The following is an 11,803-nucleotide window of genomic DNA, read 5'->3' on the forward strand; positions in this document are numbered from 1 at the left end:
TTTAAGATCGGTCGGTAAATGGTGTTTCCGTCAAAGGATGTGCATATTTAGTGACAATGACATTGATAACATGATATAAAAGGTTGTCATTTATGAATTTATACATTTTAGTTACTCTACTAGTAATTTCTTCGGCTACGTTTTTAATGGTATTTTTTTCATGAGTTAACTTGCGGTGTCAACAGCTGACTGGCGATTTATATAAATGCTTTTGCAAGCGAAAGACATTAAAGTGTATTTTGATTGTATAACATTTAAATCTTACAATAAAAACATGACGCAAACTTAAAGTTCTATTTACATTTCATTTCATTTTACATTTGCAATTCTTCAGCCTTGTTCTAATGTCCAACATTTAATGTGTTAAACAATTGTTAAGTGTAATTTAATATTTATATTAATTTACAAATTGTACGAACAGCATTTAAAACAAAGTATGAGAGTATATCTACTATCATCATATACTAATCATATACTAATCCCAAATCCCAAGTTATTTCACATTAAAGAATAAAAGAAATAGGTCGGAATATATACGGAATATATATTTATTTGTTTTTATTTGTATCCTGTTGCTCGCTTGACGATAATAACCAATGTGCTAATGCGAATATAAAATATCAACGCTATTTAATTAATTACATTTTTAATCTCCGCAACCTTTCGTTTTTTTCAATGTATTTATTTCAGTTATATTATTATAGATATTGATTAAAGGATTTAGCTGGACACACAAAATAACGAAGGAATAGGTATTGTGTCACTTTTTTATTTGATCATTAGTAGTACAGTATATAAAACAGGAAATGTTGATCTAATTATAATGAAATATTATAATTTGTGTGCATGTGACTGAAGAAATATTTCGTGTGTATTTGTTATAAAACACTAAATTATCATCGAAGAGTACCTACCATACAGGTTGAATACATATTCGAGGCACGTTTGCACCCATAATTACTAACTTTGTTTTGATGGTGTGTGGTGCCAGCTTTGTAGCTGCTCGTTTTAGTGCTTACAATAGGAGGGCGAGTGCTGTACGTGTCACAAGCATAACCAGCTTCGGTTTCACTTGTGGGTAAAGCAATTTATTCTATTTAAAAAATGATTGTTTGATTGTAGTCGAAATTATTTGTTTAATAAATGAAATATTATTTACTGATTTTAAAATATAATTTGATTACGTCTGTCTGTTTAATCCAACCATATTACATTTTTAGTTGATTAAAAGTAATGACTTTTAATTAAATAATTGAGTTTTATTTTTTTGAATTTTGTTTTGCAAACATTTGTGCATTAGACGTAATGAAACGAAAAATCTAATGTTTTTGCCAAAACGACATTTTCTTGACAGTGATATCGAATACTCAATCATTTTATCTATATGGAAACATCTAGTTGCTTCGATACATCATACACACCAAAAGACAAAAGAAGAAAAAAAATCATAGTTGAGTTTGTTTTTTACAGCCGATTTTCTTCATATCTATGTATTTCTAGTCGGTCTCGCCTATGCGCTGACTGTTTGCTACGGCGTGGATCGGATCATTGTTTGCCATATGATGATGATGACGTTAGGTTTTATACATCAACAGCTATATATCAACTGGATGCTAAGATATGTTGTGTTTTCATTACAATTTAGGATATAAACTCGTACCCTGATTAAGCACGTGTATTCTTTACAAAGTTTGCAAAACAAAGCCGTTTAGAGTAAAGTGAATCATCTTAAAAAAGTTAGTTAACTTGAATATCTTAATATTTCTTACTTGAATTACTAGTTGGAGCGCGCATTTAGAAAGTTAGCAGTATGTGAGATTATTAAGGGATGGTTTTTCAATCGTATGTTAATTTTCCAAAACGTCAATTCTAACGGCATCATAACGTTTCCACTCAACTCAACTCAGCGGTAGGGGGGATTCGAAGCTGCATTAAGAGTCGAGTTTATGTCATTTCGCGCCTTACTCTGATAAAAATTAATTGACAAATGAAAAACCTGCTCTAATATAAGACGGGATTTGAAATAAATTAGCTAATCTTTGACTTGATTTTGCATTAGTAAATCCAGTGCAACATTATAAGAACAATGGTTAACTTGGAAACATAAATTTTTAAATTTTCTCGTTAGAAATAATTACGAACTCATCACTATTTTTTATTTTTACTTGAAATTGATTGTAAATCCATTTTGACGTTTTTTAAATCTTTTTATGTTTGTATTTATTTCACAAGATAGCATTTTGTTCTTACTATGTTTTGTTTTTGTAAGGATCTTTATTTGTATATTATATAATAGGTACTTAATATGTATTTCTGTTTCTCAAATCAGTCGCTTCAAGAAGACGAGGTAGCTGCGAAAAAAAATTGACTACGCTTTGTAGGATCTTTGTAGGAATTCTCATTCGTGCATAATCTAATTTAAAAAAAACATTCTTCGGAATCATTTGTCGACTGCAGACAACAAAAATCATACATTGAAATTCAATACAGCAGGTCGTTATAGATAAAATCAACATAGGAATAATATCAAGTATTCGCGAGCTATGGAAAGGGTGGGTAAGGGTGCAGATGAAATATGAAATTTCGTTGGCTCTTAAGGCCAGGCAGCGCGTTAACTTAACTTATAATAAGTAGTAGTAAGTCATACATATAATAAGTACAAAACCAAGTGCAATTTATTAACCAATCACCACAGGTACAGTTTACCAGATTTGTTCATGTTCACGGTTTCTGGGCCGCTCTTGAGGTTCGCAGTGTGAAGTTAAGTTTAAGTTAATTAGACTACAACCATTTCGTCATATAACTGTTGGTATTTAACACACAAATATTTTACTAGCCTGATTGGTAGTTTCTGACACAATGATGAATTAAGCAATGACAAGAAACACGTGAGAAACACACGCAAACACACTAATAAATACATACACCTAGTAATCGATTGTTATTTTTTTGAATAACTATATAAATAGAGGCAGATAATTCTAAATATAATAGTTTTTGTGTGCTGTGTAATCTGGTGCTTATAAGTGCAATAAATACTCAGTAAATTATTTAAGTGTGATAATAGTTATATCACTAGAAGTTCTCTACTTTTAATAGTTGCCGAGAAGCAATAGCGCGAACTCGCTAAGAATTGAGCGTTATTCACGTGTCCCCTGCGATTCTCGGAATTTAATCTCTCATACAAAAAATTCAATCAGACGAATTGCATTCTATAAAATATTTTTGAATTAAATATATACATAACAAGAAGTTCATTCAAACTATCTTTAATAACAAATTGGTATGGGGATTACACGTTCCCGAAATCTTTGACAAATTAAATATACAATCTTTTCCCATATATTTCTTTTCTTCTATTTTTATATTCAAGAAGTGAAGTGTATTTGTTAATACTTTGACTTCATTTGAAACTAGCTTATGCCAGGCTTGGCGGAGACTTTACTTGGGAGTTGTTTTATATCCATAGGGTACGAAATATTTCAAATTCTTGACTATATTCATAATAAAATCACGCGAAATAAGGCGTTTCTTTTGAGAAGCTAAAGCGTGTCTCTATGGGTTTTGTCTATGTTACTTCTTTGAATAGTTAGTCATTAACTACTCTTATATAAATTAAATATAACTACATTCATTTTGAATAAATAATATATTAACTCGTCTTTTCTAAATGTAAATAAATCAATTAGTTATTTAAGTTGCTCGATAAATTCAGTTAAAATAAATTGGTAGACAAACCTGTCTAAATTTTAAAGATAGCATTTTAAATGCAGTAAATACTGGAAATATTCTATTAACCTATATGATACACGATATTTAACTGAATTATAAGTAATATTATAAGTTTTAAACGAATGTATAGCTTTAATACCATATCTTAAAAAAATATCTTTGGTGCATCTCCATCCAAATGTGACAATAATCCTAGATCATGTTATAATTTTACTTTATGTACTACCTAATTAAGATTTTCTCAACCCATTCGCCATACACATATCAAATTAAAATTAATTATTTTATAATAAATGAAAACAAATAAATATAATATTGACCTTTAAGCATACATGTATACATACTTATTTCTCACGAATATAATAGAGTATATATTAATTGTTTTTTTAATTAATTATAAGCACCTTCTAAGGTTAGATGTGGTGTTTCTTGTATTTCCTTCTTATCAAATACCTAAGAAGCAAAAATAGTATACCAGCTGTAATATAATAACCGATTCAATATATTGATTGTCAACATCTGCGTACTTTCTACTCCGTGGAAACAGGAAACCAATTATATAAATATTTATTGGGTGTCTGTACCATTAGAGACATCTCAAAATTACAGCTCTATAGAAGTTATAGTTACTCCTTCAGACACGATTTCCGCTAAGCCCGTTTGTAGCTTTTCTCTACGTAGCAAAAGGAACATACCAGCTAAGCGGTAAGGCTCGTAATTAACTAGCGAGAGGTTATTTAGCTTGACGCGCTGCTCTACTCTTAGGAGTATATATTTCTATACCTCTTTTCAAATAATTACCTATAAACAGAAAAAAAACAACTGAAATTCAATTGTATTGAAAATATAGTATTTTAAATGAATACCATACCTGTAAATTTTTAAGTCTATAGAGATTTATATAACGTATAACGCACATATACCAAACATTCATTTAATTATAATAACAAAATACATTTTTGTAGTATAATTTTGTGCGATTCGGCCCTTACATAAATTTGAACCGAACCTAATTTGACTAACGTGAAATATTGTATAAGAATTTAAAATATTTAAGAATAAATATTAAGAAGGCGTTACTTAGGCAATAAGTGAATAAGCCTTAAGCCTAATAAAACGAATTGATCTAACATTTTCACGGTAATTATCCTAAGATTGTGAATTCAGATAATAATCTATCCTGCCAAAATAAAACGAGTGGGTAAGGTGTGAGTACAAAATGAATTTTATAAATGAAACAAGCATCTATTTATTGCTAGTAAGGCTCGCTTATCCCCTCGTGATAAGACAGCGCGTTGAAGAGTGAATACTAGTCCATTGGGCTAGAATAAATCCAATCAGTACTAAAATTGAATACCAAGTGTAAGTGATGATAGTGGATATGCATTCAGATGTATGCAGATGACGGCAGTTCTATATATTATACAATCATAGCCATGATAGCATCGTAACTATGTATTTGTTTTGATTTATGAGCGATAACCATACTATTTAGCAAAATCAAAAATCTTCTTAGCGGGTAATGAAAGCCTAGTAAAAATTAGTATTAAATAATTTGTACCTAATTTTTGTTAACAAAAATAAATAATTCTTTAAATAAAAGTTTAATCTTCATTGTTATGACGATGTATCGTTCGTAAAGATTTTTTTTTACATAAACGTACATTCAGCATTGAGATCGCCTGCATAATGTAGGTCAAAATAAGTATTTTAAGAATATTGAGGTGAGGGTACTTAAATGACGGTTAACCGTTGTGCTACCTTTTGGCTTGTTTGGAGTTTCCGCTAAGAGATAATTAGAATGACACGTGCGTTATTTTAATTCACGTACGGTTTACATCATCAACTTTTATTGTGTTAGTTTAAAATTTTATGTTTTTTTATTTTCGCTGTTAAAACGCATTGTGGGGGGGTGTAATGTGGGACTCGCCGGTGCTAAAGGCGCCAGAATATCCACTAAAAACCAGCGGTACCACTGCGTCTTTTCGAGGGGGCGTCACGGGATCGCTTGTGCATCCTACCGTGACGCCCCGACGGTTGGCCCGTTTAAGTGGGCTTCGATTCCTAGGGAGGTTCCCGCGGTACGGAGTACCTCCTTAGCCCCAGCAGCGCTTACGGTTGGGGAAGAAAGTGTGCATAGCGTCATCGCCTCCTCCCCGCTCTTCTTCGGTGGAGCGGATCAGCAGTGGCACTCGTCTCACGCTCTCGCTCCTCGGCCTCCTTCTGCGACATGACACTCGTTATTATTCGTTAATCATGCTTGGCGCCGAGAGGTCTCCGCCAACTATCGCCGCCGGGGAATGCCTCTGGAACTCCACGCAGCACACTCCGTCAAAGTGTGGTGCGCCGTGTCTAGTGGCGTACCACACTCGTGGCAGGAGGGTGATATCTCCCGCCTCGCTATCCCAGGCAGATACTTACCGAAACAGCCATATTCGGTAAGCACCTGAAAATTTTATGTTGCATTTTACTTCATTATAGGAAACTTTAGATAATATTAATTTAAATTCTATTAACCATTATTATTATAATTGTACGTGAAACTTTTTCTTAAATACATTAATATAAAAACAAGTTTTTAACCTTTGCAAATTTTCAAGATTTTCTTGTTATTTAGTAATTATAAAAAAATCATTTGACTCAAATGTTCAGTATCATAAATCAATCATCAATTAGTACGTAGTGTGAGATTTAGAAAGTCCAACAAGGAATGTTTAATAGAGTACTTCAGGATTACAATTCCTGTACCTAGGTACGTGTCGTAAGGATTGTTTTGACATTCAATGATAGTCGGAATAATCCATAATTAGCGTTACCTCTTTGCACGACACTCGTTATCCCAGAGTTATCGCTTAATATTAATGAAGGTGAAAGTGAACTAACGATTATGTTATATTAATTAATAAAATTTTCATTTACTAATGAATTTATTAATGTAGGTTTATATATTTTTTTTAATCTTTCGTATTACTTGGTGGTAGGGCTATCCACTTATCAGATATTTTACCGCTAAACGTCAATACTTAGTATTATTGCGTTCCGGTGTTGCGAAGGGTAAGTCAGCTAGTGTAACTGTAGGCACAAGGGACATTACATTTAAGTTTCCAAGGTTGGTGGCGCATTAGCAATGTGAGAGATGGTTAACATATACTATAAAAAAAAAAGTTTTGGGCAGTGTTAAATTTGTTGGACACTTATGGAGTGACTGGACATCACCACAGCAGAAATTTGCACCGGCCTGGCAATGTGGAAGCATATATGCTAGAGGTGGCGCGTTGGTGATGTAAGTAATGGTTATTATTTCTTACATCGCCAATGTCTGTGGGTCACTTACCAGCAGGTGGTATATTTGCTCGACTTTTTCTTTATGTCATTCTTTTTAACGTGCATTTATTAAAGTTAGATACTACCTCAATAGTTGCGTGATTTTATTTACGAGTATTTATTTCAGTGAGAAGCTTCAAATATTTCTCTGAATGGAATGAAATGAATAGCACTTGATACTTAGCTGTAAAGCCGTTAGCTAATAGCCTCCGTTAAGCCCTAGTTTGAAGTGGTCAAATGCAGTGACGATTTGAAAATTAGACTTAATTGCTATTCGATTCGATGCTGATGCTGATATTTAGTGCCACTTCCAAATGCTCGTTAATTAATTGCAATTGATCGATACAAATATATATTTATTTGTTAATCATCGAATGCTTCCCATTATTAATTATCAGGCCCAGCAGTGGTCCATAATGCATATAATCAGTTTACTAGAAGAGCTAATGGGCCACTTGATGGTAAGTGGTCACCAACGCCCATAGACATTTACATTGTAAGAAATGTAAACCATCGCTTACATCGATAATGCGCCACCAACCTTGGGAACTAAGATTATATGTCTCTTGTGCCTGTAATTACACTGGCTCATTCACCCTTCAAAAAGGAACACAGCAATAACAAGTACCGCCGTTTTGCTTTAGAATATCGGATGAGTGGGTGGTACCCAGACGAGCTTGCACAAAGCCCTACCACCAGTTAAATGTGATACTTAAGCATAAATGTGAAGTTAAGCATAAATGTAAACTTAATATCTGAATGAATATGTAACTTAATACTTTTTTATATGTCTAGCAATGTTTAGTAACAGCCTGTGAATGTCCCACTGCTGAAAAGGTATAAAGCTTATTCCATCACGCTGCTCTAATGCCGATTGGCGGAATACACATGTGGCAGAATTTCAGTGAGATTAGACACATGCAGGTTTCCTCCAGGATGAATAATAATCACAAATTAAGCACATGAAAACTGTGCTGTGGTGCTTGCACGGGTTTGAAGCCACGATCATCGGTTAAGATTCACGCGTTCTTAATGTTTATTAGACACCAATTCTTAATTGAGATTATTATTAATTCAAAGAGTAGTAAAATTTTTCCAAAACATTTTATTTCAATTGACAAAAGTTCGCTTCAAGTCAGCATTATAAAAGAAAAAGAAAGGGCGTCAAATGCTAAGGCCATATCTATCATCATTGTCAGTTACCTCAATAGTTTCTCTGGGAAATATTTAGTATTTTCGATTTTTTTTTCGATGTTATGTTTGCTACACGTTATCCACAAATATTTATTATGATTGCAATATACATTATTGGTTTAGAATATTGACCTATAAAACCGGCAGATTTGTGTACAAATAGACTCAATAAATATGCTGCATACGTTATAATTACTACAAACTGAAATTGTAATAAAAATAAATAAATAATACGAATGTTTTGCAATTGTAAAAGACTCACACTTAATGTTAAAATATTTTTGTGTTATACACTAGGTATGTGTATAACACAAAAATAATTCAACTAAATATAAATCACCAGTCTCGCGAAACTTATAGCCTAAACCTAGCTTGACTCGTAGAAATCCGGCACTTTCCACAAGAAAGTAATAGCGAGTAGATGTTAGTACATATCTATATACATATATTCGTATTAATATATTCATCCCAAAAGCTTATTAATTATTTTCAATAAGCGTTTACTCTCGGAAGTAATTAAATGGGATTCTCTATTATATTAGTGCAGTCTTTCACTTCATAGACGACATTGCTCTTTAAAACAAAGCCGTAACTTAATATACCTTTCGTGATAGTAAAGTCGTTTTAATAATGAATAATGTTCTCTGTGTTTTAAGCTATGAATTTATTGTCCAGTTATTGTTGCAAATTCAATTAGATTTTAGAAAATGATAATAACTAACTTCGAGACGTAGAATTGAAGTTGAGTTAAATAAAACGAGACACGAAAAGTGGGAGACACCAAACAAAAAAAAAACGACAGAAACGGAACACGAGTTTGTAACAAATTAACTTTCAATAGGACAAAGGGACAGAAACAGAGAAACGGCACTTGTTGTCGATCGAAAGTTATCTGTTGCCTGAAGATGCACTTAAAGGCTTTCTGAGAGACAAATATTTAGACGACTGCTCAATCCTGAGTCCCGAGATTTGATCAAGGTTTCAAAATAAAGAAAGAAAGCAATTACAGCTGAAAAAATGCAACGAAAAATGACAATATTTTTTTTATTTTCATGTGTTTCAATATATCTTAAATTTTTCATTAAATGGTTCCTATGATGTTTTAATCCTTTGAATGTTTCGCTCGTTAGTATATACGACTGACGCCACCATAAAGGTACTGACGTTACCTTTATGGTAGCGTCAGTCGCGCCTCACATACTTTGAACATAATACGTATAATATTTTCATCTTAAAATTCTTAAAATAACGAGTGTTTTGGAATATATATAGTACTAGAAGACATAACCTCAAATGATATACATAATCTGTTATGTATATCATTTGAGGAGAATTAACTTTACTCGTCCTTTTTTAATATAACATACAGTATTTATTGTCTTTTATTCTTATTTCATAAATATTAAGTTAATTATTTTACTGTAGTGATAGTTATTGTTTCGAGAACTTTAAAGTAGATAGATATTACAGTCTCGCTGACTTTCGATTAGAACTCTTTGAGAGAAACCATTCCACGATGCATCATATCATTTAACTTTATTGATTAATACAGCGCACCCTATGGCAGGTCTCACAAAGCAAGGTTTCCAACTGGATCCATGAATATCGTCAAAGGATTCGCTATTTTGCACTGAACATTTATAAATTATAAGCCCTTGTGAATCAATATATCGATTGGTGAAAACAAAATGAAAATCTCCATAGTGTTTTTGAGGTCAGTGTGAAACGAGACTTTATTTATTTATTATATGTTGTGAAACAAGTGCCCAAATTATCATAAACATTGCCACAAAAACATCCTCATCAAAATGTTATCCTAACAGGATTTCGGGCGCAGTGGCTAATCGGCAGAGGCAGATAATGTTGCAGTGCAGGCAACAAAAGTAGACTCTCTCAATCTTGTGGGACAGTAATACCATAGAATTAAGTCGTAGGTGATCAGGTACAATATCCTATTACACTGTTCGAACTATGCGCGGCTCCGGAGCATTCGTGGCCGAAAGCCGCAAGCTTCAATAATAACTTGATTAAGTAAAGAATAGAAAGTGACCATGGAAATGTCCCATTGCTGAGCTAAGACCTCTCCCCTCCTTTTTGAGGAGTTTACTCCACCATACTGGTCCAATGCGAGTTTTCTCAAGGTGTTTTTCTTCATATAAAGATTTGTTTGTAATTGAGAAGAGAAAGAAGATTTACGTCTTCGAGCCAATGGGCCATCAGGGCCCGGTCACATAGCTTACCTAAAATAATTAATACTTCAACTTCCAAATTATTTATGACGAAAATGTATTTATGTAAGAAAATTTGACATGAAAACTTTAATACTTGGGATACTTAATCGTTTATCTGTGCAATAACAAAACAATTCGTACCATGTAATGCATGATACACGCACAAAGCGACATTTCTCTCCCGCTGTTAACAAAAACGAACAACTCTTTGTACACTTGCATACCACGAGCACCAAGAGCAAATAATATCACCTATTGTTAAGTATTATTATCAGTATTTTGAAAGTGCAGGTGAACAAAGAGCAAAAGTAATTCAAATATTGTGATTACGCTTTGAAACATTAATTTAGTTTATTTACTAATTATAATTAATTGGTTCGGCAATTATCAATGACATTTACAATAATAACTTTCGAACGTTCATGAAAGTTTTGTAACGAAATTTTAGCAACGACGCTCGGACATTTAATTGACTTTGACTTTTTATTCCAACCTGTTAATCAATTATAATGGGCATAGTTTTAGGGTATTTTTTTGTCTTTTACGCAATTCTTTGGATATTTTTTATATTGAGTTTTGATCAATTGTATGAAACGAAGACGCGATGAATTTTAAATCAGCACAAATATTAACCCGTTGATAACTTTGTTAACGTTTAAATCTGCATAAGCTCTAGCTGAAGTAGCTTTGACATAATACTTATGCCCTGCATTCGTTGCAATGCCTCTTTATATTTTGCCGTGTGCATTGGTCGCAAGAGACATGTGACTATGTTATTTATTTATTAGGCAACCCAACAGCTTGTAAATAAAACTTATTTTTTTAGATATTATTTTATTCGTAAATAAATCAGAAATAGGATACACAAATACTTTATTATTAAAAAGTTAAAGATAAAAAATAATTAGTTTAATTAAAATTAAGGTAATTTATTATTAAGGTAGGCTTCTGGCAAACTGGAACACATCTCATATTCCAGATGTGTTCCAGTAATCTATATATATATATATATATATATATATATATATATATATATATATATATATATATATATATAAAATGTTAATTAAAACCACATTTATTTTGGTGAGGTAGGTCAACCACCTAGTTGATAATAAAAAACACCAGAATATTACACTTGCTTTAATCATAAATAAACCTACTCCTTACGCATTAGGAACAAAAAGAATATATTATTACAATTGGAATGATTGAGACTTACAATTACAATTTAATATTAAAATTGCAAACAATAAAATCTTATAACAATACTGGCCGAATCGTATAACCCTGAACTATTAATTAGATTATGTATTTTCAAC

The sequence above is a fragment of the Nymphalis io genome, chromosome Z, assembly GCF_905147045.1.
Source record: "Nymphalis io chromosome Z, ilAglIoxx1.1, whole genome shotgun sequence".
Taxonomy (NCBI): Eukaryota; Metazoa; Arthropoda; class Insecta; order Lepidoptera; family Nymphalidae; genus Nymphalis; species Nymphalis io.